Source organism: Myodes glareolus, chromosome 24 (genome assembly GCF_982192425.1).
Source record: "Myodes glareolus chromosome 24, mMyoGla1.1, whole genome shotgun sequence".
NCBI classification, from domain to species: domain Eukaryota; kingdom Metazoa; phylum Chordata; class Mammalia; order Rodentia; family Cricetidae; genus Myodes; species Myodes glareolus.
Window position 1 is genome coordinate 4,388,214 of NC_142049.1, and position 25,990 is coordinate 4,414,203.

A 25,990-nucleotide genomic window follows, 5' to 3' on the forward strand; every position below is an offset into this window, starting at 1 on the left:
ATTAAAGGTTCCTAGAGCCATGACGGGGGTGGGTACAACGTAGCAAGGCTTCAGGGTGACGCCCTGGTATTTCTTCTGCAGGGGAGGTACACTGTAGCCGAAGTAACAGCTTCGGGACAGTGTGCTGGCCCTAGGAGGATAAACCCAGCAGAGCCCATGACACCCAGTAGTGCCCTGATGAACAATTGCTGAGTGCAGGCTGACTGGGGGCGGGGTGAGGGGGATGCTGGTGGAGAAGCAGGAGGAGTCAGCATGGGATGGGAGGAAGCTAAGGCCTCTAGGGTGTCATTGTGAAAAGGGCAGGGTGGGAAGAGGGGAGGAGTCACAGCCGGTCTCCACTTGAGGGCCCAAGTGCTGGGTCTGGTACTTCACATGGGCCTCATCTTCAACCCCAGGCAGACGCTTGAGGAACTACCTGCTTTGCTCCAAGACATACCATCTCGAAGCGACAAAGGAAGCCTGTAGGACTGTGTTTTTTTTTTTATTTATTTATCTACCTTTATATAACTAGGACTATCCCCACCATTCATTAGAGAGGACTGAAAGCAAGGAGGCAAGTTCAAAGCTGAAGAAAGGCCGAGAACCTGGTGTCTGGCCTCTTAGCTCTGGTCGTCTGACCCCATCCAGGATGCTGTCCCCTGACCCACAGCTCACTTTCTTGCTTTTCTTCCCTTCCCTTCCCCCTCCAGCGGCGATCTCAGAGTACCCCAGCAGCCTGTTTCTCCCCATCCCCACGGGGCACTGACTCTCCCCCTTGTTCCCTAATTTTTGTCAATTCCCACATCTGCTCATGAAACCCCTTCGGATAGGACTGACATCTGGCTGACAGCTGCCCAGGAGGCTGCTCATGTAACCACGTGCTTATTAATGTGGGCTTCATGTGTGTTTGTCTTTCTTCTGTAGCAAAATCGGACAATGAGGCTGATGGATGCTTCTGATTGCGAGAGGACCGAGTCCTGATGCTGTCACTAGGTAAGTAGTGTGTTTTGGAGTTCTCTTTGGGCCCTGTGTACCCATGGGGCCATTCATGAAACCTCCAGGCTCTCTCAGGGTTCACCTTCTATAACTTTCTGCAAAGTTGATCACTGAGCACATAGCCGAAGAGTCCAATATACGTCCCCATGAACTGTCTTCTCAAAACTAAACATGCATATGATATTTTGATGTTTAAATCAAGTCCAAGCATTTTCTGTTCTCTTAATTTTTTATGCTTATATGATTTTTTAAAAAGTAGCCATTTTATGAGGAAAATACTTTCTCACTTAACGAATGCACAGATTCTCAAACTCTTTCTGTTATTCTCATGTATTTTTTAATTAAGAAAAGCAGAAAAGTATTGAAAAAAGTAGCCTAAATATCAAAACCTTTCTAGGATCCCTCTTTATGTACATTTATTTAATTGCTAATTGACAACTTGGCTGGAATAGCATTTCCAGCTGCTTGACCAAATGCCAGTGTAGACCTGGATAAGAAGATATTTGTAGATGGGATTAATAGATATAATCAAAGTAAAACAGATCGCTTCCCTCATGGGGATGCACATCGCCCAATTCCCTTAAGGTCTTAAGAGCAAAGACTGAGGTATTTTAGAGAAGAAGGGTTTGTGGCCCATGACATCATATAGTGTCTGGCAGTGCTTGAGTCTTTAGCATCGCAGACTGTCCTCTGACTTCAACGTGTGCTGGCTTCCACAAGCTTGTTGGCCAATGTTTTAAAATTAACCTTGCAAAATACCAGGTAGACTTCCCAAGGACCTTCTCTACTCTCTGTTCCCACAGGCCCAATCCATAGCATCACCCCTAGCTCTGCAACAGAACACTAGTAGCAGCCTCCTCTACCCTTTGATCCCACAGACCAGTCCCCCTGGACTCCTTTCCCCCACCCTCATTGCTGTGTCCCAGCCCCCAACTTGGGTAGACACCCCTCCTCAAACACAGGCCATGCCTACCAGAAGACCAGGAAGGCTGCCCTTGGACCTCCTCCACCCTCACAGTCCCCTCACACCTAATCCTCAGGGTTACCCACAACTCTGCAACAGAACACCAGCTACAGCAACCTTCTGTCCCCTCCCCTGGCCATGCCTCCTACGGGTCCCGCAGACCCTACCATACATCAGCCTCCATCTTTTCCAGCCTACAACATCAGTAAGTACTCCCCATGAACACACCAGCCAAGCACTCCAGCGAAACAGGGAACACACAGCCAATGTACTCTCTGAAAATTCAAGGAGGAACAGAAACTGAGGGAGCACCTACCCAACAAAGACAAATCCAGAACTCATCACCCCGAACACAGATGCCTAGATGTCAACAAGAGAATAAAATCAGCAACATCCAGGGCAATATGTCTCTACTAACCCAGCTCTCCTACCACAGCCATCTCTGAATATCCAACACAGTTGAAGCATAAGGAAAAGATCTTAAAATCAACTATATGAAGATGATAGAGGTCCTTAAAGGAGAAATGAATAAATTCCTTAAAGAAATCAAGGAAAACAAACAATTGGAGGAAATTAATGCATCCTTTAAAGAAAGCCAGGGAATTAACAAATAATTGGAAGAAAGGAATAAATCCCCCAAGGAAAGCCAAAAACAAACAAACAAGCAAAAACAGAAAAAAAAACACATGAAGGAAAAAAATAAAACGTTTCAAGACCTAAAAATGAAAATATATCAAATGAAGAAAACACAAACTGAGGGAATTCTAGAAATGAAAAATATAGGATTGCTAATAGGAACTTCAGAGGCAAACTTCACAAACACAGAAGACAGAAGAGAGACTCTCAGGCATTGAAGGCACAATAGAAGAAATGGGTACATGAGTCAAAGAAAACATTAAATGTGAAATATTCCTGACACAAAACATGTAGGAAATCTGGAATGGCAATGAATAGATCAACCCTAAGAATAATAGGTATAAAAGAAGGAGAAATAATCCAGCTCAAAGGACCAGAACATAATTTCAACAAAAATATTTTCTTTCTTCTAGAAGAAAAATTTTCCTACCCTAAAGAAGGAGAGTTTATAAACTATAGAAAGGATACAGGACACCAAAGGGGTTATACCATGGAAGAAAGTTTCCTGGCCACATAATAATCAAAACATTAAACATACAAAACAAGGAAAGAATATTAAAAGCTGCAAGAGGAAAAGACTTAGTAACATATAAAGACAGACCTATCAAAATTACACCTGACTTTCCAGTGAAGACTGAAAGTCAGAAGGACTTGAACAGATGTGCTGCAGTCTGAACGACCACAGATGTCAAGCTTTACTATACCCAGACAAACTTTCAATCAACATAGATGAAGAAAATAAAATGTTCCATGATAAAGTCAGCTTTAAACAGTATCTATCTACAAATCCAGCCCTACAGATGGTGCAAGAAGGAAATAATCAGAACAAGGAGGTTAACTACAGCTAGAAAACTGGGAAATAATCTCAAACAATAAAACTAAGATAAGGAAAACAAACACAAACCACTACCACCACCATCAGTAACAACATTTCCAGAATTAACAATCATTGATCATTGATCTCTCTCAACATCAATGGCCTCAATTCCCCAATAAAAAGACACAGGCACAGATCATACAGACAAAATCTCAAAAGAGAAATGCTGGACCTAAAATACATTATAAACCAAATGAACCTTACAAATATTTACGGAGCACTTCACCCAAACACAAAAGTGTATACCTTCTTCTACATACCTCACATAACTTTCTCCAAAATTGACCACATACTGGTATACAAAACAAGTTTCAGAAAATACAAGAAAATTGAAACAACTCCCTGAATACTAGATGACCACTACACAATAAAGCTGAATATCAAAAACAGAAACAAGAGAAAGCTCACAAACTCAGGGAAAGTGAACAACTCCCTGCTGAATGAAAAATAGGTCAAGACAGAAATAAAAAAAGAAATGAAAGACTTTTTAGAATTTAATGAAAATGAGTATAGAACATAACAAATCTATGGGACATAATGAAAGAAGCACTAAGAGGAAAGTTCATAGCATTAAGTGCCTACATAAAAAGTGGAGTGACCTCATGCTAGCAACTTAACAGCACACCTGAAAGTTCTAGAACAAAAAGAAGTCAACATACACAGAAGGATAAGATGGCAGGAAATAAGCTGATGGCTGAAATTAATAAAATAGAAACAAAGAGAACAACATAAAAAAATCAATGAAGTAAAGAGTTGGTTCTTTGAGAAATTCAACTAAATAAACCCTTATCCAAACAAACTAAAAGATGGAGAGACAATATCCAAAGTATCAAAATCATAAATGAAAAGGGGACATAGCAATAATAACAAACACCAAGGAAATTCAGAGACTCTTACGTATATACATTATAAACCTGTACTTCACCAAATCAGAAAATAAAAAGGGGGTAATTTTCTCAATAGGCACCACTTATCAAAATTAAATTAAGGTCAGATAAACTGTTTAAATAGACCTATAACCCCTAAGGAAATAGAAGCAGTTTAAAAGTCTGCCAACCAAAAAAGTCCAGGTCAGATAGTTTAAGCACAGAATTCTACCAGACTTCCAAGAATGAGTTAATGCCAATACTTGTCAAATTATTCCACAAAATAGAAACAGAAGGAACCTTTTCCAGTTCATTTTGTGAGGTCACAGTTACCCTGATACCCAGACTACATAAAGATTCAACAAAGAAAGATAGTTACAGACCAATTTTTCTCATGAATATAGATGAAAAAAATACTCAATAAAACACTTAGAAACCAAATCCAAGAGCACATCGAAAAGATCATCCACCATGATCAAACAGACTTCATTCCAGAGATGCAGGGATGGCTCAACATCCAAAAATCAGTAAATGTAATCTACCATGTAAATAAATGAAAGAAAAAATACACAATCTTCCCATTCTATACTAAAAAAGCCTTTGACATAATCCAACACTCTTTCATGATAAAAGTCTCAGAGATTAGGGATAAAAGGGAAATACATAAATACGATAAAAGCATTTATAGCAGCCGAGAACCAATATCAAATTAAGTGGAGGAAACTTAAGGCAATTCTACTAAAATCAAGAGCAAGACAAGTTGTACACTCTCTCCATGTCTAGTCAATGTAGTACTGAAAGTTTTAGCCAGAGCAATAAGACAATTGAAGGAGATCAAGGGGATACACCACAGTATATAGAAGTGGATCTAAATATTCTACCAGGGAATTCTTACAACTGATAAACACTTTTATCAAAGTGACTGGATACAAGATTAACAATAAAACAACAACAACAACAACAAAAAGACCCAGTATCCCTTCCTATTTCCAAGTGACTAACTGACTGAGAAAGAAATCAGCGTTCAAATACAGCATTCAAAATATTCTCAAGCAATATAAAATATCTTGGAGTAACTCTAACCAAGCAAAACTGAAATACCTGTATGATAAAAAAAAAACCCTCCAAGTTTTTGAGGAAAGAAATTGGAGGAGATGTCAGAAGATGGAAAACTCTCTCATGCTCCTCGACTGGTAGGATTAACATAGCAGAAATGACCATCTCTCCAAAAGCAATCTAGAAATTCAATGCCATCCCCATCAAAATTCTAACACAATTCTATACAGACCTTGAAAGGACAATTCTAAACTTCATATTGAAAAAAAATGATAGCTCAAAATAATCCTGAACAATAAAAGAACTACTAGAGGTGCCAACATCCCTGATTTGAAGTTGTATTACAGAGCAAGAGTAATAAAAATCAAATGGTGTTGACATAAAAACAAACATGTTGATCAATGAAGTTGAATTGAAAACTCCTACATAAATCCATACACCTGTGGAACCTGGGTTTTCATAAAGAAGCCAGAAATACACAATGGAAAAGAGAAACCATCTTCAATGGTGCTGGTCAAACTGATTGTCTGTATGTAGAAGAATGCAAAAAGATCCATATCTATCACCTGTATAAAACTCATGTCCATGTGGACCAAAGACCTCAACATAAAACCAGACACACTGAAACTGATAGAAGAGAAAGTAGGGAACAACCTTAATTAAACACATTGGCCCAGGAGACACCTTCCTGAACAGAACATTGATAGCACTGGCACTAAGAATAACAGTTAATAAATAGAACCTCATGAGCAGAAGTTTCTACGAGGCAAAGACACCATCAATAGGAAAAACTGCAGCTTATAGAATGGAAAAATATTTTCCCCAACTCCACATCTGATAGAGAACTAATATCTAAAATAGATAAATATCTAAAGAAACTAGACATCAATAAACCAAGTAATTTAATTAAAATGGGGTACAGATTTAAAAAGAGAATTATCAATAGTTGAATTTCAAATGGCTGAAAAACAAAGAAATGTTCAACATCCTGCACCATCAGGGAAAGGCAAATCAAAACTGCTTTGGGATTCCATTTTACACCTGTCAGAATGGCTAAGAACAAGAACACAAGTGACAGCTCATGCTGGCAACATGTGGAGCAAGGGTAACACTCCTCCATTGCTGGTGGGAGCATAAACTTGTAAGTCACTATGGAAATAAATGTGCTGGTTCCCCAGAAAATTGGGAAACAATCTATCTCAAGACCCAGCTGTATCACTCTTGGGTTATACCCAAAGGATGCTCCATTCTACCACAAGGACACTTGCTCTATGTTCATTGTGACATTCATAATAACCAGAGATTGGAAACAACCTAGATGTCCCTCAACTGAAAATTGGATAAAGAAAACATGGTCCACTTATGCAGTGGAGCAATACTCAACTGCTAACAAATAAAATAAAAACAGACATCATGAAATTTGCAGACAAATGGAAGGAACTAGAAAAAAAATCAAATCATCCTGAGTGTTGTAACCCAGACCTAGAAAAATAAATGTTTGATGTATTCACTTATAAGTGGACATTTACTGTAAAGTAAGTGATAGTTAAGGAAGTAAGGTAAAGAGGAGGGCTCTAGGGAGATGTGTTGATCTCCCTGGGAAGGGAAATAGAATAGATTTTAGGGGTACACTGGGAGTATTAGGGACAGGAGAGGGAGGGGGAGGAAAGGATGAACGGAGAGAGTTCAGGAGGAGATGGTTGGAATTAGGGGACATTTGAAAGGTGGTGTGCAAACCCAGTGCCATGAAAATCTCCTAAAATCTGTGAAGGTGATCCCTAGTGAGAACCCTTAGTAATGGAGGCTATGGAGTCTGAACTGGCCATCTTTTGTAGTCAGGCAAGGATTCCAGAGGTAGGCTGGGCTGAATTGCATTTGATAGAGTTCTAGGCCAAAGGGGTCCCATAGAGGTTCCCAAACAACCTGATGATAGAAAAGAGTTCCACTCCCGCATACCTGGTCATGGGGCTCCAATGCTGAGGACAACACCCACACAGCCTATTGAACACAGAGGGGTCTAGCTGGTGCCTTCATAGAGCCTTCACCCCTATGTTCTAGTCTCTTTGGTATGGAAAGGTACTCTGCAGGCTACTGAAAGAGAAGCCTGTACATCAACTCAGACACAAAACCCTTGACCTACAATCTTGTAGCTTGTCCTGCCGGCAAAATAACACCAGGGCAATGGTGGCTCAGAACTTGTGGGAGTGGCAAACCAATGTCTGGTTTAACTTGAAGCCCATCCTATTAGAGAGAACCCATGCCTGACCCTAATCTAGATGGCCAGGAACTCTAGACTGGATAGCACAGAGACCTAGACATCATGATAACTGGCAATATATTTTTGTAGACATAAGTCACAAAACAATCCCACACCAGTTTGGAATTATGATTAATAAAAGGGTTATTTATTTAAGGGAAAGACTTACAGATCACTGTCCTAGACAATAGCCCTCTGCGCAACCAGGAACAGAGTCTAGTACCTGGAAGCAGAGCTGGAAGCAAGAGAGAGGGAGAGAGCAGGGCTACCGCTGGTTTTTAAAGCAAAAGAGACCATGCCCAAGTGGGCTGGTATCTTAAAGGCTATTGACTGAAGGAGCAGAAGGAGCTCTGGCAGCAATATTTTATTCTGATATTCTGTTATACTCACAGATCAGTGCCTCATCCAGTCATCATCACAGAGGGTCCTATCAGCAACAGATGGGAGCAGGCGCGGAGACCCACAAGCAGACCTTATGTAGAGAGAGTCTAAATTGGAGGTCCTTATTGGGTCCATCCCCTAAGAACTTGGGGAACCCCATGGAAGAGGGGGACCAAATATTATAAGAGGCAGAGGGAATGGAGGACACCAGGATAACAGGACCCCCTGAGTCAGCCAAGCAGGGCTCACATGGACTCATAGAGACTGAGGCAGCAAGCATGGGTCTACAAGGCTCTGCACAAGGTCCTTTGACTATATGCTGTGGTTGTTAGCTTGGTGTCTTCATGGTACACCTAAACAGTGAGAACCAGTGTCTCTGACTCCTTTGCCTGCTCTTGGGACTCTTTTCCTCCCATTGGCTTGCCTCATAGAGATGCAATATGAAGACTTTTGCCTTGTTTTATTGTATCTTATTTTGTCCTATTTGGCTGTTGTCTCTTGGAGGTTTTCTCCTTTCTGAAGGGAAACAGAATGGGGGGTGGATCCGGGGGACAGGGGAAGGTAGTGGGGAACTGGAAGGAGTAGAGGGAGGGGAAACTGTGGTCAGGATACATTGTAGGAGAGAAGAATTTATTTTCCATAAATTAGAAAAACAAAAACCTCAATCTCTCTTCCCCTGCCTCTACTGTCTGTCTATCTATGCCCCCCATTAATTCTCTTTCTCTGGAGAACCTTGACCAAAAGACATTTGATAGCTGCACAGATCTGCTTTTCACTAGAAGTGTTATGAAACCTGTTGTTCTTAGAATTCTTTATGCAGAAGCAGTGCCTTTGTTTCCCAGCTGTGCTATACCATGACTCTGAGTGCAAGTCTCAAGTGACCAGGGATAAATCTAGGTGCACACTTATTAGCTGCGGTTTCAGTGGTGATCATACATACTTCCTCTGGACGTTAGACCCCTCACCAGTGAAGCAGGGATTGGGCAGTGTGCTCTGGGATGATGGTCCCTGGTTTATGTGACTGGGAGGTCAGGTAAGATGTATCAGACCATGCGACGCACAGCGCAATGAAGAGTAAACACTACTGATGTTGTCACCAGGACTCCTCCCCCTTCCCCGTCTTTAAAAAGGGATCATTAATTACATGCAAACACCATTTATAAAGCAATGACTGGTTTCTGGGCCTGTTGCTGGGGCGGCAGTGATGGGAGATGATAGTCAGTGCCCTTACCCTTCAGGACGCGGAGTCAATTGAGAGGAGAAAGTGCCACACGCTTCGAGAGCCACAAGACAAGACGGCATAAATCAAAGCTCTCTCAAGACTTCAAGGACCTACCCCAATCCTATCTCCTTCAGGAAACCTTTTCAGATCTACGTGGCAGAAATTAATCTCCCAGCTCCCGTGTCCCCAGGGCCTTTGGCTTGTACCTCCCCTCCAGTACTTACCACTATTTACCTTGCCTTAGAGTGATTTATGCACATGCCAGCCTCTCCCACTAGAATGTGAGTTTCTGAGGGCAGAAATATTTATGAAGGGCCTTCCTATGACTTTGGCTATTGTATGAAGGACCAACTTAATAACACCCATAATCCACCTCACCTTTTATGGTGATTTTATGGCAAAATAATTAAAATGAAATGTAATTTAAGAAATCGCTCCCCTGTACTCATGCTTATATACAGCATCTTTTCTTTCCCACTCCCATTTTATAGAACTAGGGAAGAGGAAGACAGCATGTTGTGACCTGGACAAGGTCACAGAGGTTAATACTGGGGCTGAGTACCAATCCCAGGCCATTTGTGCCCAGCAGTCTGAGGCTGGCACTTAACCCATGTGGCTGTTTTGCAGACTCTTGGTCCCATTAAGTCACCCTCGGTGAGCAATTCCGCATTTCACTGCACATAAGCTGTTTGGTTGCCTTGTCATGACTGCGTTTTAGTAAGTTCTTTCTCTGTTTCAACATAAAATGAAACCGGATGAAACAAACTGCAGTTTTAAGTGTCCTTGTGGACTGGTTGGCAGTCCTGCCCTGGTGATTTTTAGGTTACTTTTCTGAAGCAACTTCCCCAGCAAAACGCGTGACTTCATTGATGTGAGTTGGGCACGCATGAACACCAATCTTTCTACCCTTCCTCTCTGGGTCTTCTCTGGGCCTTTGGTGACATCAAGAGACAGCTCAGTTATGTAGTATTGACAGATGACGTCACTGAGGTTTTGAGAGGTGGAGTGAGGAATGTGCCCAAGACCATTCACTGCTGTGATTCAAATCCAGAAGTGTTTGATGCTGAAGACTTCCCGTTCACAGCTGTGGATTTTCTTCTTTGATTAGGAGGGGTGGATTCCAATCTAATCATTAGAGAGCGACATGACCAAAGAATCACCTTTGAGATTGGTACACATCGCTACAGGTATATATGATGTTTGGGCCTCTACAGCCACACCGACACATGGACAGACTGTTAGCACCTTTATCTTCCCCCTCATGCTTTACTTCCGTTATGGCTCCCACTGGGAAGATCTTCTCTCATACCAATGACTGAACGTGTTACAGTCCTCTTTCTCGGTCCCCCTGGACTAGATCAGTGGAGCTGAGGCAAATCTGTGCTTTGACAAAAGCGGATAGAGCACAATGGACTTAGCAAAAGAGGAAGATTCAGAAGCAGGGATACTAGGAACGAGAGTGAGGATCGGGAAATCATGAGGGCCAGGTTTTTCTAAGGAGTGTGAAGACCCCATTGGAAAGTGAGAAGCCATGAAGGTTTTCAAACAGACAATTAGGCTATATTATATGACTTACTATACATATAAGTGTGTGTGTGTGTGTGTGTGTGTGTGTGTGTGTGTGTGTGTGTGTGTGTGTGTAAGGGTTTATCTTATAATGCTTTAAGCCTGGCCCTGGAGAGCAGTGATGGACTAGGGATGAGAGTAAAGGAGAGAGGCGACTTGAATAGAGTATCTGGGAGCTGTTTTCTATGAGAATCCTATTGAAGATAGCACAGCACAAACAGAAGTGTTTAGAATGATGACAGCAGTATGAGCTATGAAACTCAACTCAGGCACCTTTAGCGAAGTTGACTTCAAATTCATTGAGATTCAGTTTCTTCACCCGTGGAACAGAAATACCGCGGCGAGTCCAGAGAAACAAGAGATGTGGCTGATCAGTTAGGGACTCCCATAAAAGAGGGCATGGAGGGACGTTCGAGGTGATCCCTGGGGTACAAATGCTCACTTTTGTTCCCTGTCAGCTGACAGAATTGGGAGAATATCTGAACCTAGGCACCAGGGGAATCTTCTTAACAAGAGCATAAGAAGGGCTTTCCGAGGTCCGCTGTAGAGAGCATTCTATTGAAGGAGGGAAATGCATGTGGTTTGACTAGTTAGCTTGTAGTGGGCACAGATGAAGTCTTGCATAGAACACTTGGGCTTAGAACTGTTATTGGTACCCGGTGGACCTACTGATGAATCAAGTTCCTTTCCTAACCATTTCCTCTAATACTATGGAATCTCCCAAAGTCAATATTCTCTTTCGCAGAGTCCCTTGCAGATAGGTGTCACCATGGAGCAGAGTCCTGGCTAATAAGAACCTGTCTGCTGGTGGAGTCTGGATAGGGGGCATCCTCTAACAATGTGTCCCAAGGTTATTCTGTTCCTTATTCTTGCCTTAAGTTCAGAGATGATGCCTAAGTCTGTTATAGTCATCTAGGATCAAAAGAACCAGGAAGGCACCATCTCAGCACTGGGAAATTATGATTCTACCTGATGCCCATAGCCATACATTTCTTCAGGCTTCTTGGTAAGAAGAAGAAGTCATTCACTCTATTTCCCTGCTTTTCCGTGTTTCTCATTAGGTAGACATCCTGTCTTTGTTTCTGTCTCTCTGTCTCTGTCTATCCCCCACCCCTCTGCTCAGCCCCTTCAACCCCACCTAAGTATTCAAAAGTCCCTCAGGGTGCAGTCAGGCGCACCTCACCTGTGAGCCATATGAGAGGGAGTCTTGATCACCACCTGGGTGGGTTCTAGAACCACCACAGAAACACACTTCCAACTATGCCTGTGAGGAAGTTTCCAGACAAGATTAACTAAAGTAGGGAGACACGCCCTAAATTCACAAGCACCACTGCGGCAGAGTTTAGATAGAGGCCCAGTGCAGTTTAGAGTCCCAGAGCAGGTGCAGAAGACAGTGAGCAGAACATTATCGTCACTCTCGCTGCCTCTGGAGTGCTGATGCAATGTGAGAAGCCACCTCACTCTCCTGCCACCGAGGCTTCCCTGAAAACACAGACTGTACTCTCAACTCAAATAAAACACAGAGAGAAAATAACTCTTCATTCCTTTACTTCGTTCTTATCAGGTGTTTTCCCCTCAGCCCATATAAAGTAACTATTATAACCTATCTCTATCCTTCCATGCAACAGGGTGGGTCTTCTTGAAATGCATGATATAAAGTACTCTGTCTTTGTTAATCCTGTTCTCAAATGGTTTTGCAGTTTGCTCCTGCTATTCAGAGCTGACCCCCTTGAGGACAAGTTTAGCTCGCTGCAGACAGCATTTCTTAATTAAGCGGGGGCACAGCAGGTACATGGAATAGGCTTATACAAATATTAAGATGTCAATATTGTTACTTTTATTTCAAATGTCTGGTCAATCCATCCAACATATATGTACTACTACATACATGTAGAATCTACTGTGTGTGACTTCATGATTAATCGCACAAACTCGGATGACAAGCATTGTGGAATCTTTGGGACAACATATTAAGTTTCTCATCATTTATATAAGAAGTAGCAGTGTCAGGCATGAAGCAATTATACAGTCATTATTCACTACTGTTCTTATGATTACCCAGACTATTAGCCTCTAAACATATTCCTAATCCTATTGCATATAACCTGCATATCTATCTATACCTCTGTAATACTTAAGAAAACTTCAAATGAAGCTCATTTAAATTCATATATACTTAAGTATATTAATGTTCATTAATAATTCACATTAACAAACATGGGTTTTTTTTTCAACTGATTCTCTTTGTCGATTACAGTGAGAATTCCACAATAGCTCTGATGTCACTGAAGAAACACCGACACCACAGCAAAGCTAGAATCAGGAGTAACTGAAGTGAACTAGGAAATATGTGACTTTAAGACCAAACAAGTGTCTACTCTGAGCGCCCTGGTCTTGTACTTGGGGAGCCTGCACTCCCGAGTCCCCGCGATCAAAGTCAACCCTTTTTTTCTTGCCCCTAGGGATCCCAAGTCTGAGCTCAACTAGTGGCATCAGGCTTCCTTTCAACCAGCTGCCCAGGACCCAGGGCTCTGTGTGTGAAACCCTGCGTCCCATTCTCAGTGCCGTGTGCTGGAGTTGTGGTTCCTCTGGGCCCTAAGAGCATCTCTGGGCCTAAGCGACTTCATAATTTTGCTGAGTTCAACCAAGTGCGGTGCAGAGCATCTCAGCCCATTTGAATCAATGTTTCCTGCAGGCCACCCTTCAGAGTTGTGGCGCTCTGTCAACACAGTGGAGCTATGTGCCTACACTCCACGCTACGGACGTCTTCACTGGCTAAGCAGCTTTGGATCCTGCAACAGACACCACAGAGGGCACTGTGCTGAGGCACGCGGCAGGTTATGATCAGTTTCCACCAGATTACTTTGCTGAGGCGAAGCAAGCAATGAAATTCTATGAGCAGACCACCTAAAGGACTCCTGACCAAGATACCATGCTAAGCTACCGGTATGGGATCTTTGGCATATCTTTACATATGTAAAATGTAAGGCTCTCTATAAGGGTACTGTTCAAACACTTAGGGAGGTAAAATCGATGCGGATTATTAGATCATTGATGAGTTAAAAGAGGACTAATTCTTGCTAAGCAGCTACAACAGGCCAGTGTGACTGTGTGGGTACTTCATACATATATCATCATACTGAGCCCTCACTGCAGCTCTACAGAATAGATTTTAGCCTTCATTTTATATAGGAGCAAACGAAAGCACACAGCTCTCACGCTACTTGCTTTAGGTTCATCAGCTAATACGTAGCAGCTGTGGGTTTGAACTCAGGTCTTTGATGACATGGTTTACCTATTTCCCAATGTTTTGCTGGAGGGGGGATAAGGAATATGGAACTGGATGGGGCTGCATGGAAGACAGAGTGAGGGTTAAGGCTGAGGAGAAGCACAGGGTTTATCTTTCTTGTCTTTAAACAGCTTCAGTCCCTCATGAAATTCCTCCCCGGTGCACAGCAACCCAGTGACAAGGGTCTATGCAGTTTTAGTTGCAGAGTGAAAATGACTGGTTCCTGCGGAAATCTTTCTCCAGACTCTAAATGCTTTGATCACCTTCTTCACCTGAATTCCACATGGAATGCGGCCGTCTGATCTGCCGCCCAGATGAGAGTCCGAATTCTAACACATACGCTGTCAGGCGTCAAGCGGGCAATCTGACTTTATTGAGCATCAGACGCTTCATCTGCCATTGGGGTTCCTGACGTCTCCATCCAGAAGACAATGATTAGAGGTGACAGAGTAAGGGCTATGGCGTTCATCATTGAAACCTGGAGACGTGAGGACATTCTCAGGGTCTGCTAACCATAGTGCTGGGAGAGCAGGTGCAGATGGGTAGCGCCAGAACAAACTGGACTGCTGTGTCCCACCAGGAGGGATCTACAAGGCTTATCTGTGGCGGTTGTCTCTACCCAGCAGGCACCTGCACACCCTTCTTCTCCCCTAGTAGTAGTTTAAATGCAATTAAGCCCAACTTCAAAAGTGAGCTTTGGTGTCTCGTTGAAAATGTTTTGAACGTGTTGGGCTCGCAGGCAGACACTTCAGCCAGGCTTCTATTAGTCACCCTCTGCTTGCCATCTCCAGCTGGCAGGTTGGCCATCATGTTGAGACTAATCAGGAAACGGGAGTAGCCTCACAGGGTAAGGAGACAACTTGAGAGAATGCGTTCGAATGGAAAGGGTGGGGGGAAGGCATGTGCTATCGTCTGTATAAAAACAAGCAGAAAATAGAATCGTTCGAGGCTAGAAGACGGGAGCGGGACGTATAAAACAGCAGAAGGGGACAGGCTGTGAGAGTCCAGTTACTAAACAGCACCTGCTATGAGAGCCCAAAATATCCCAGCAAAATAGCACCTCTTCAGCAGATCCCGCCAAACACCGTGGCGGAGGCAGCAAGGGCGGAGTGAGGAAGTCTAGGGTTTAGTTATTCCTGAGCAACAGCACATACATGCCTGATAAATTCTTGTTTCTCTCGCTCACCTCCCTGTTGGTAGTGTTGACAGAGACTGAAGAAACTGATTTTTAGTTTATACTCATAGTAGATGAGCGGCCGGGTGAAGTCGGTGGTCACTGATGCTTATCTAACTGTTGGATGGGTCCTTCTTTCTTTCCTTCATCCCATGCTCCTCCCTTCCTTCTACCCATCCTTATTGTTGTCATTCTTTTTCTCTCCCCTTCCTCCCTCTTTAGTCCTTTTCTCCTGTCTTTCTCCACCACTCTTTTCCATCCTCCCTCCTCCCTGCCTCTCACATCTCCTTTTCTCCCTCCCGCTCTCTTTCTATTTTTTCCTTTCTTTTGTCTTCCCCTCCACTTTTCTCTTCTTGAACAGTCACTGAAGCAGGAACTGAAGATGCAGGGAGAAAGAAATGGGCTTCCTCTTTGTCAGGGAAACCAGCGTTGAACTGCAAAGGTTCAAGGATCAGAGTCCTCGGCCCGGGGAGCTCAGCTGCATGTCTGCTGTGGCCACGAGGCTCAGCGCAGGTACTTCAGACACACGTCTAGCACTAAACTCAGGACCTTCCCTGGATCCCAGACCTTCTTCCTAACTTCCTGTCAGAGTGGGTGGCCTCACTTTTTACCTGTCTATCCCAAGTCAGAGCCTGAATTACGTCGGACTCTTTTTTTGGCATTCTATGTGTTCCCAAGTCTGTGAGTGGTGCGGGAGAATTGTCTGTATTCTGTCAATCATGTTTTGAATAAATGCTGATTGGCCAGGCAGCAGGTGGGAAAATCAGACAGGAAGTGGAAATGATGCAAGGAGAGCAGGAGAATTTTGGGGAAGAGGAAGTTGATTCCTCCCAGTTCTGCCCAGACCACTGGAGGGGAAAGATGTAAGCTGCCCCGCTGGAAAAGGTACTGAACCATGTGCTAACATAGATAAGGATAATGGGTAACATAAGCTATAAGAGCTAATAAGTAGCCTGACCTAATGGGCCAATCAGTTTCCAATGTTATGGAGTCTTGTGAGTGATTTTCTTTGGAACTTGCCGGCTGTGGGGTACTGGGTGAGACAGGTACCCCAACAAGCTGGCCCTCATGTTACATGTGAGTCTCTCTGCTGGTCTTTTCTACACACACACACACACACACACACACACACACACACACACTTCTTCCATTTCTCATAGTCATTGCTCACGTTCAAGCCTTCATGCTCTTTCCTCAGTACTAATGCCTTGCTCATTTGTCTCCATGTTCTCTCAGAGTTCTCTCTTCTAAATTAGGCTAGAATAATCTCAAATTATCTCTGCCTTGTTGATAAAAGGATCCGTTGTTGAGGGCACATGTCCTCATCAATTGAATGCCCCACCCCAGCCTCAGATTTGTAAGTCCCACTGCATAAAGCTCCCTGACCACTTGGTCTGCCCATCTCCATCTCCATCAGTGCTGGCTAGTTCCTCTGTCTAAAGACATAAAAGTCATTTGGGAGGGGGAACTTAATTAAGAAAACACCCTGACTTGATTGGCCTGTGGGGTAAACCTATAGAGAATTTTCTTAATTGAGGATTGGTTTAGGTGTGCCCATCCCGCAACAGGTGGGGCTACCCCTGGGAGGGTAGTTCTGGATGTCATAAGATAGCAGGATAAGAAACCAGGGGAGCAATCAAGCCAGTACCCTGGCGTGGCTTTTGCTTCAAAGTTTCTGCTTCCAGGTTCCTGCCTTGAATTCCTGCTTAGACTTCCTCTAGGAATGGACTATAACATTTGAGGTGAAATACTCACCTCAAGTTGACTTTGATCATGATGTTTTGTCACAACAATAAAAACCCCAACAAAGACGCCATCCACCATGCTCACAAGCACATGGAGCTGGGTGGTGTAGCCTCTAGATCCCAGCCAACAAGGCTTCCTGTGCTGATTTCTGCCCAGTTACATCCACTCCACACTCAGCACTTCCATGGACAATACAGCTCTGGCGTCACTCCACTTTGGATCTGGTTCAGAGTTATTTATTAGGTGCCTATCTGCTTCAAAACTGTGTAAGGTCTTTAAAACACATCATTTTTAATGTTCACACCATTGTTCTCGTGAACATTTACTTTGGAGAAGTTTGACCACTTCTGTTCCCCAGCTTCCACAGCAAGGTCTTGCATATGGTATTTGCTGTATGAACTCCGATTTTATGGCCACGAGGACTGAGCATAGAAAGCGTGGTAATATGTGCAAGGCAATAGTAATGGAAGGAGAATTTTCCTAAAGATTTGACTTCTCACTATAACACAGTGCGTGGGATTTGATCTTAAGGGTCCCAGCAGCGAATGCTCTCAGAGGGAAAAGGCGAAAGACACAGATCGCCTTTCGACTATGTTAGAGATGAGTGTGTGTATGTGCGTGTATGAATGTGTGAGTGTGAGTGTGTGTGTGTGTTTGTGTGTAAATGTATGTGTGATTGAGTGCATATGAATGTGTGTATGTGCGTGTATGAATGTGTGAGTGTGTATGTAAGTGTGTATGTGTAAGTGTGTGTAAATGTATGTGTGATTGAGTGTGAATGTGTGAGAGAGAGTGTGTGTGTATGTGTGTGCGTGCATTCAGCAAACAGAGGGGAGGAAGAAAAGAAATCCTGGTCAAGATGGCAGTCACATCTCAGGAAGGTCATTGTAAAGAACGACTGCAGAGTGTCCTCCCTCTCCCTCCATAGCTGCCCTCCTTCCCACCTCCTGCTCTATTTGTCACCATCAACAACAAAAGGACAAAGTGAGTAGGAGAGCCTTCCTCTATGTTCAAACCGCCTCATCCTAACTCATCAGTCATCGGTTTACCCATTTGAGCAATGGGAGGAACATCTGACTCCACCATCCGTCTCCTTTCCCCTGCGTGCTTGGAGGTAAAAATGATTTGCATTTCAACGATGGTCCTGGAGCCCTTTAGCCCATCCATCCATCAGATGGTTGATTGGCTGCCTGACTTCCTTCTGGTCGCTAACTGAATAACTGCATGTCAGCAATCCAACATGTCAGCCTGGCCCAGAGCAAATTTTCTTTTATAAGTTGGGGAATCTTTGACTTTAAATCTATATAATGTCTATATATACAGTTTGGAGTATGTGTGTTTGCAAAAGAGGGAGGGAGGAAGGGAGGGAGGGAGAGAGGGAGGGAGGGAGGAGGGGGAATAGCAAGTTCATAAAGGAAGGGAGAGGAGTCGAACTGTAAATTAAGGGGCTGTAATTGCTTACAAACACACACATACATGCACCCACGCATGTACGCACACATACACTCACACACACCATTAATTAAAATGGGAGAATATCTTTTTCTCTTGGGGCCACAGGCAATGAACATGTCTTGGGGTGGGAATGTGAAGCCCCTAATAGTTGGAGATTTCCAAGGGATAATAACTTCTCATAAATGTGACTGATAATGAGCAGATTATCTCCTTATCCATACTTTTATTTATATTAAGTGGGGCTTTTTCGCCCTGTAGATTTCTAGCACATTTGAGGGCTGAAACTCCTGGGGCAGAACCAAAGGGTTGATGGATGGCAGCTTTCTGAAGGACTCGACGAACAGAAGCAATCCGGGGAGAGGGCTGGAAAACCAGTGAGGGGCACATGCAGCTTCCCTGTGCTCTGCTTTTGAAAGCTGTCTCATCCCTTAATCCAAGCAAAACGTCAGGAGAAGGAACACAGCAATGCAGAGGTGAATGTGCACAGCAATGCAGAAGTATGCAAATGTGTAGGCCATGAAGAATGTCCTATCCCAGTGGTGAAACCCAGAGACGCCACAATCAATTGTTTCAAACGCCTAAGTCCCATAGAATCACAATTTGTGTTTTACACTATTATTTATTATGAGTGTTCTGTACCTTTCAGTTCAAATATCTAACCACTTGAGAGCATAAACCTGGCTATAAATCCCCAGAAAGTGTAAACTGACCAGTGCCTCAGAATCTGGTATGAATTTGAGCCTCAAGAGGATCCAGGGCATGCAGACCTGGGCTCTCTGGAATAATCAGAAAATTGGAGGTTGACCTCTGGCCTCCATGCATATACACACACGAATATACAACATACAAACAAGTGTACACACACACACAGACACATACACACACACCCCATACATCCCACTATCCATCAGAGTGATGGCTGAGTTGTTCATCAATGGTAAAAGTCCATAGCTTCATGGTAGGAAGCACGGAAGCGTGAAGGCAGGCAGACGTGAGGCTAGAGAGGAGGCTGAGAGTTCAACATCTGGATCAGCAGGCAGCAGAAAGAGGGAGAGTGACCCTGGGCCTGGCTTGACCATCTGAAACCTCAAAGCCCACCCTCCAGTGCCACACTTCCTCCAAAAAGGCCATACATACTCCAAAAAGGCCATCCCTCCCAAAGTGCCACTCCCTGTGGGCCTATAAGGGGCCGTTTTCATTCAGACCACCACACAGCTATTCATTCACCGGTGTCCTTTTTAGCATCCTTTAACAAGCCCCAGAGTAAGTCGGTCCTTGCACTCTCTGAGTCTCTCTAGAGAAGCACTCCAGTTGAGGGGTTTGTGGGTAACGTTTCCTGCTATGGCTGACAAGAAGCACAGAGGAAATAAGGCCGGGCTTGTCACTGACATCTGAAGCAGGAGGCAGTCTTGGAGACCCAGTCCCCAACCCATGGAATCTGAGGCGACCTGCCCATGGGGATGCGAGCTATGTTTTCACAGCCAAGAAGACATGGAGTAATCTACAAAATACAAGACCCTCAATGCCATCTTGAATTTACGAAATCTATTTTTGCTATTTTTCCCAATCAAGAGATGAAATACTATATGTTGTGGTGGAATGCACTAAACACTGTCATATTAAAGAGAAGCCTTGTTCGTGGAGAAACGGTAGCTCTCCCAGCCACAGGTGTTGGTTTTGATGGCAGCCTGCATATCTAAAACAGAGAGCAGGGACTGGGCTGCTTAACACAGGCACAGACCCGAGGAGAGCTCTGCTAGGCCTGATAATGAAGATGGAATTAGGAGAAACCCAGCCAAAGCCAATTAAAATATCTTCCAGCTCTCTAATTTATTTCTGTCTCCATGGAGCAAACACAAATTCCCATCTTGTGAGACGAGCTTGGAAGTATTGAAACCATGTAGAGCAATTTTCAAACAGGCGACAACATCGCCAATCTCATTGTGAACGAGAGATCCCATTCTATGATAACCACACAGAAATATTTTACAAGTTTATTCCTGATCATAGATGATGCTCATCTGGGGAGGAAATCAAAGCCATTGCGCAGGATGACTTGGGAGTCACTAGATTTTAAAGAGTCAGTTTTTAGGGATATTTTTCAAAGCCCAAACTCGAGAAACTCGGAAACAATTGAACGTGCATTTCTAGTTGGGAGCTTTCAGTGAAATTCACTTTTATATTTTTCTGCTACTAATAGAGACCCATTGTGGACTCTGGACAATGCAGAGAGATGACTGGGAGGAAGCGGCTATTAATCTACACGTAGCATTTTAGGCTTGTCTGTGTCTCCGTTCCTGCATTCAGAAATTCAGAGTTGTTTTGTGTCTCTCTGCTGCTTGATCGCTCACTTTCCCTAAAATTTTTATTGCATAGTATTTCATAGCTGAAAGGGCTATAAGGAAGGAATAGGCAGTTAGGAAAATAAATGAAGACTTATGAAGCTTCCACCTACCCTAGAGTCAAAGCTTTTCAGCTGGTTGAACTGCAGGGTTCTCTCCAATTTCCCCAAAGGACAGCTATGCCAAATTTTTGTTCAACATTCCTCTGATTAGAAAACTAATTTTGGGGTCGGTGAAATGGTTTAGTAGGTGAAGGTGCTTGCTGTCAAGTCTCATAGCTTGAGCATGATCCTGGACTCCATATAGTAGAAAAAGATGACCAAACCCTATTGTCTTCTGAACCCCTCCCCCACACATGCACTGTGGCATGTACATACATGGGTATAAGCATACACACACACACACACACACACACACACACACACACAAACTAAATAAATTGCTTTTAAAAATCCATTAATGTAGTTCTTAAAAGTACTTTAAACTTTGCTTATTTTGAATCTTACAATAAATACCTTCTTACTGTATGCTTCTTTAGAAGACCATTTTAATTCTTCTGTTGTGTCTTTATAAAGTTTACCCAAGTTATTAAACTTGCATGGTCTTTTTATCTTAGATATTATTTGTTAAATTCCATTGCATGACTATCCTATACTTTATTCTTTATTTTTCTTTAAATTCATATTCAATTGTTTCCGAGTGTCTTGAGTTGAGCTTTTTGAAAACTAGCCAAAACTGGCTTTTTAAAAATCTGGTGACTCCCCCCCTTCACATACACACTTGAGTCATTTCAAGTTTCTTTTTATTTAAAACATGCTTTCTGCCATGGCAGCCCCTACATCTGTTTCCTGATGACAGGCAGTAACAATTTCCTCGGAGACAGAGCGTCATGGAGTGAGTCACATGTGTAAACACGAGTGGTCCCTGCCTGCCAGGGTCACACTACTCTTGCTGTCCTAGAGGGAGAGCCTGCATGCATTTTCATCTTTCGAAAGACTGCCAATGTTTTCCAATATCAACATTTCCCAATTTGGTATGGCTTTATAGAGCTCACTTCAGCTCCTATGCTGCATGTCCTTAATTTCTTTAAAGTATTTGCCAAATATCATTGTTTCCCTCCCTACGGTGCGTCATGTGAGCTCTGTGCTCATCCATCTGCTAGCATCATTCCTCTCTCTTATGGTTTGTAGCTATAGCGCCATTTTCTTCACTTTGACAGTCCCATGGATAGCATCTTTATTCATTCATTCATTCATTTTTACATTCTGACTACAGTTTCCCCTCCCTTCTCTCCTCACAGTCCCCCTACCTTCCCTTTGTCCCCCACCAACTCACTCCTCTCCATTTCTCTTCAGAAAAGGGCAAGTCTCACAAAGATATCAACAAAGCATGGCATATCAAGTAGCAGTAAGACTAAGAACCTCCCCATGTATTAAGGCTGGGCAAGGCAACGCAGATCTGAATAGCATCTTTTGTGATAAAACAGAAGCTACACACACACACACACACACACACACACACAAATGACTCCTTGGTCTAGTGCTACCACTCAACTGCAGACTGCTGAATCTCAGAGCCAAGCAGTAAACGTCACATTATCCCTTACTGCTAGGTGGGGCCAGGTAGCTGATTTCTGGGACCCTGACATGAAAGCAAAAGACATCTGTGGGTTCCACTGTTTCCACAGCTTTCCTGGTAAAATGACAGAGACAGGGCTGTCACAGCCCTGCCCCATCCTCACTTAATTCTGACTTGGATGCAGAAGTGATGAGTGAAGTGACCACAGCTCAAGAACATGAGGGAAAAGCAGGGAGATTCATGACGATTCTGGTTTTGGTATTTTTTTCTACCCTTTCAACTCCAAACTCAGGTTAGGTGATTAAGAAACAGGTTTGCTCAAACACTGTAAATCCAACTTGTCATTAATCGGAGCAGCAGTCCTGTTGCAGGGAATATAGTTTTATCCACTTAATCTTCAAATGCAGTCACGCTCAGTGAAGTCCAAAATGGTAGTAAGAAATTTTACAACCAATTTTGTTGATTTAGAATGCAAAATTCTCCATGTGGCTAGTACAGTCTGATATGCCCTTTTCTCTCTGTTCAGTCTCATGAGGACAGCTCCATCTCTCTTTCATTTGAGTCTATCTGTCTGCCCTTCATCCCAGCCAAAGCAACCTTTTCCCTATTTCTTGGCTTTCAGGAATTCTATTCCATTTGCCTACATAACAGAGACTGTAACTTTCATCTGCTTTCTAAGTACATTTCCCTGTTCTTTTCTCTTCTTGCTTTGCTTCTTCCTCTAGGACATCTCCTTCCTGAGAGAATGTTCTTGGCTTGTTTCACTGACTTTTATACCCAGCACAACTGAACATGGCAAGTAAGAAACAGCCAATGCTCACTCAGAATGCGAAAGGTGTCTACTTCCTGAGAGCATGCTCTTGGTTTGTTTCACCAACTTTTATACCCAGCACAACTAAACGTGGCATGTGAGAGACAGCCAATGCTCAGGTGAATGGGAAAGACATCTACTCCCTGAGAGAATGCTCTCTATACCCAGCACAACTGAATGTGGCATATAAGAGACAGCCAATGCTCGGGTGAAACAGAAGTTTCCTGTGTGTCAAAAATGTTCTGCTTGGCTTCCTACTTCCCAAGCTCCTTTCTAAACCTCAAATTCTTCACTTTTGAGTTGAAATAAAATAATGCTCTCTTTCTTTCAGTGTAGATTAGGCAGCGTGTGTGTGTGTGTGTGTGTGTGTGTGTGTAAATGTGCATACTTGGATAGTTCAAGTCATTTACCCCAATGGTAAAAATCTTCACTATTTCAGCAGCAAAAAATTTTAATTCTTGATCATCTTTCAATATTTGCTCTACTGACTTTAAAAATAATGTTGGTAAACTATCAGTAATGATAAGCACTTATGAACATATAGTACTTAATGTGCCAAGACCCTTATTTGTTATGATGATGTGGACTCTGTTATTATTCTGTCTTTTTAAGAATTGGAAAGAAAGGCTGCAGAAGAGCAACTCTAAGCTTCCTGGAGTTCTTAGTCACCCAAAAGTCACTGTGGCTCATCAGTAACTGCAACAGGCTTTCTTCAAACCACTAAACAGCTCCCAAATAGAGACATGGAGACTTAGTTAGGAATGCTTATTCTTAGCTTATGCTTATCCCACAAGCTCTTTTAACGGAATTAACCTGTTTCTTTTCATCTACATTTTGTCTCAGGGTTTTTTAGTGTTTTTTTATCCTGTGTCTGGCTGGCTAGTAGCTGCCTGGCCCCAGGCATCTCCCCTAACCCATTCCTTCTATTTATTCTCTCTGCTCACCAGCCCCACCTATTCCTTTACTGTTTAGCTATTGGCCATTCAGCTTTTTACTAGACAAACCAGGTGCCTTCAGCAGACAAGGTGAAACAGTAACACATCTTCACATGATTAAACAAATGTAGCATAAACAAATATAAGACATCTTTACATAGTTAAATTAATATTCCACAACATAAACCAATGTGACACACCTTTACATAGTTAAAATAATATTCCACAACAAGTTAACTATCTGCCTAGAGAGCTTGCTCATTTTTAAAACAAATTATTTCTTGTTTTATTTAGTGTGCATGGGTGTTTGCTAACATGTAGATCTGAGTACATGTTTGGTGCCTACAGTGACCAGAAAAGAGTGTCTGATACCCTGGGACTGGAATCCACCGTGGAATAGAGACATTTGTTAGCTACCATGTGGGTGCTGGGAATCAAACCCAGGTTCTCTGGAAGGGCAGCCAGTGTTCTTAACTCCAGAACCATCTCTCAAGGCCCCCTTAAATCTGTTTTATGGGATCTTCTCTGTATTTAACTTCCTTTTTAAAGCAAAAATCCACTGTAAAATAAAACATACTGACATATTTTTTTAATTTTAAGATTTCGATTTATTTAAAGATTTCCAAATATTCTTTATTATTATTATTATTATTATTATTTATTTTTCCATTCAAAAATTTACACCTCCTCCCCTCCTCCCATACCCCTTCCCTGCCCTCTCTCAAAATATTCTTTTATTATCATCTGGTTCTATGATTTCTTTTTTTTTTTTTAATGAAAGCAACCTCCAAAGACTCTTCTGCAGTGAGGAGATAATTTCATCCCCTCCTTTATCCATAGCCCTGACTAGAAAACTGTCTCTCAGGTTGGTGACCCTGAGGCAGGACCTTCATCTGGGAAACAGTGGATGAGTCTTGACTGTGGCAGGGTTCTTTGGAAGTCCAGAGAATAGATTCCGACATGGCACAGAGATTTAGCTGAAGATCTGAAAGTAGATGTGTTTTGAGCTCACCTTGGAGCACCTTCTGTGCAGGGGGCTGTTATTAAATGCTGGTTGAAAAGCAGCCTGGAGCACCTCAGCATCTTACTGCCACATTCTGTTTTCATGTAGCTTATTTTTCAGTGTCACCCAGTTTAAAAAAAAAAAAACAACTCAATGCTTTTCAAAAGTTGCCCCAACTTACCGTTCCAGTTTTTCCTCTTTACATTCCACTCTTGTATACAACTCGGAGAGATTTCTGTCTCCTGGACACACCCTAATGTTTCTGAACCCACGTTTGTGACTCTTGTTTTCTCTCTGGAATGCCTGCACCCAACCCTACCCCCTTCACAGAAACAGGGTACCTTGTCATGTATTTCTTTGATCTACACATGTGAACTCCCAAGTCCTTTAGGTGTGATCAGGACGACACTTTACAGTTTGTGGCACAGTGTGGCTTTTGAACCGCTCACAATCCTCTGCTCTGACTCATTGCGGAATATTATTTTAAGATGTATTACATTTGTTTATGCTGTGGAACAGTTGTTTAATGATGCAAAGATGTCTTGCATTCTTTTAGGTTACACTTGTTTAACTCCATGAAGCTATGATAACTTTGCTGTCTAAAACTTGTGATGGTCCAGTAGAGAGCTGAATGCCGAGTGGAAGGCAGGAGCCAGGACAGAGAGTACTGGCAGGCAGAGAGAAGAAGCAGAAGGAGAAATTAGGGATCAAGTGAGAGAGATCAAGGAGCAAGAAAAGAAGGGGCCAGTTATACAGCTACACAACAAGCAACAGAGTAAGAAAGAAAAGTTATACAGAATTAGAGAAGGGTAAAAGTCCAGGGCAAAAGGTAGACAGGATAATATAAGTTAAGGAAA

General features: G+C 42.8%; 1 long non-coding RNA gene across 1 annotated transcript; it reads left to right on the plus strand.

Annotated features, from left to right (window-relative positions):
- The first annotated feature begins 906 nt into the window (after positions 1 to 906).
- LOC146889861 (uncharacterized) lies at positions 907 to 16,249 on the plus strand. The gene is made up of 2 exons (XR_014999581.2): positions 907 to 972; positions 13,058 to 16,249. It is a non-coding gene; the product is annotated as an uncharacterized LOC146889861 (long non-coding RNA).
- Positions 16,250 to 25,990: the final 9,741 nt, after the last annotated feature.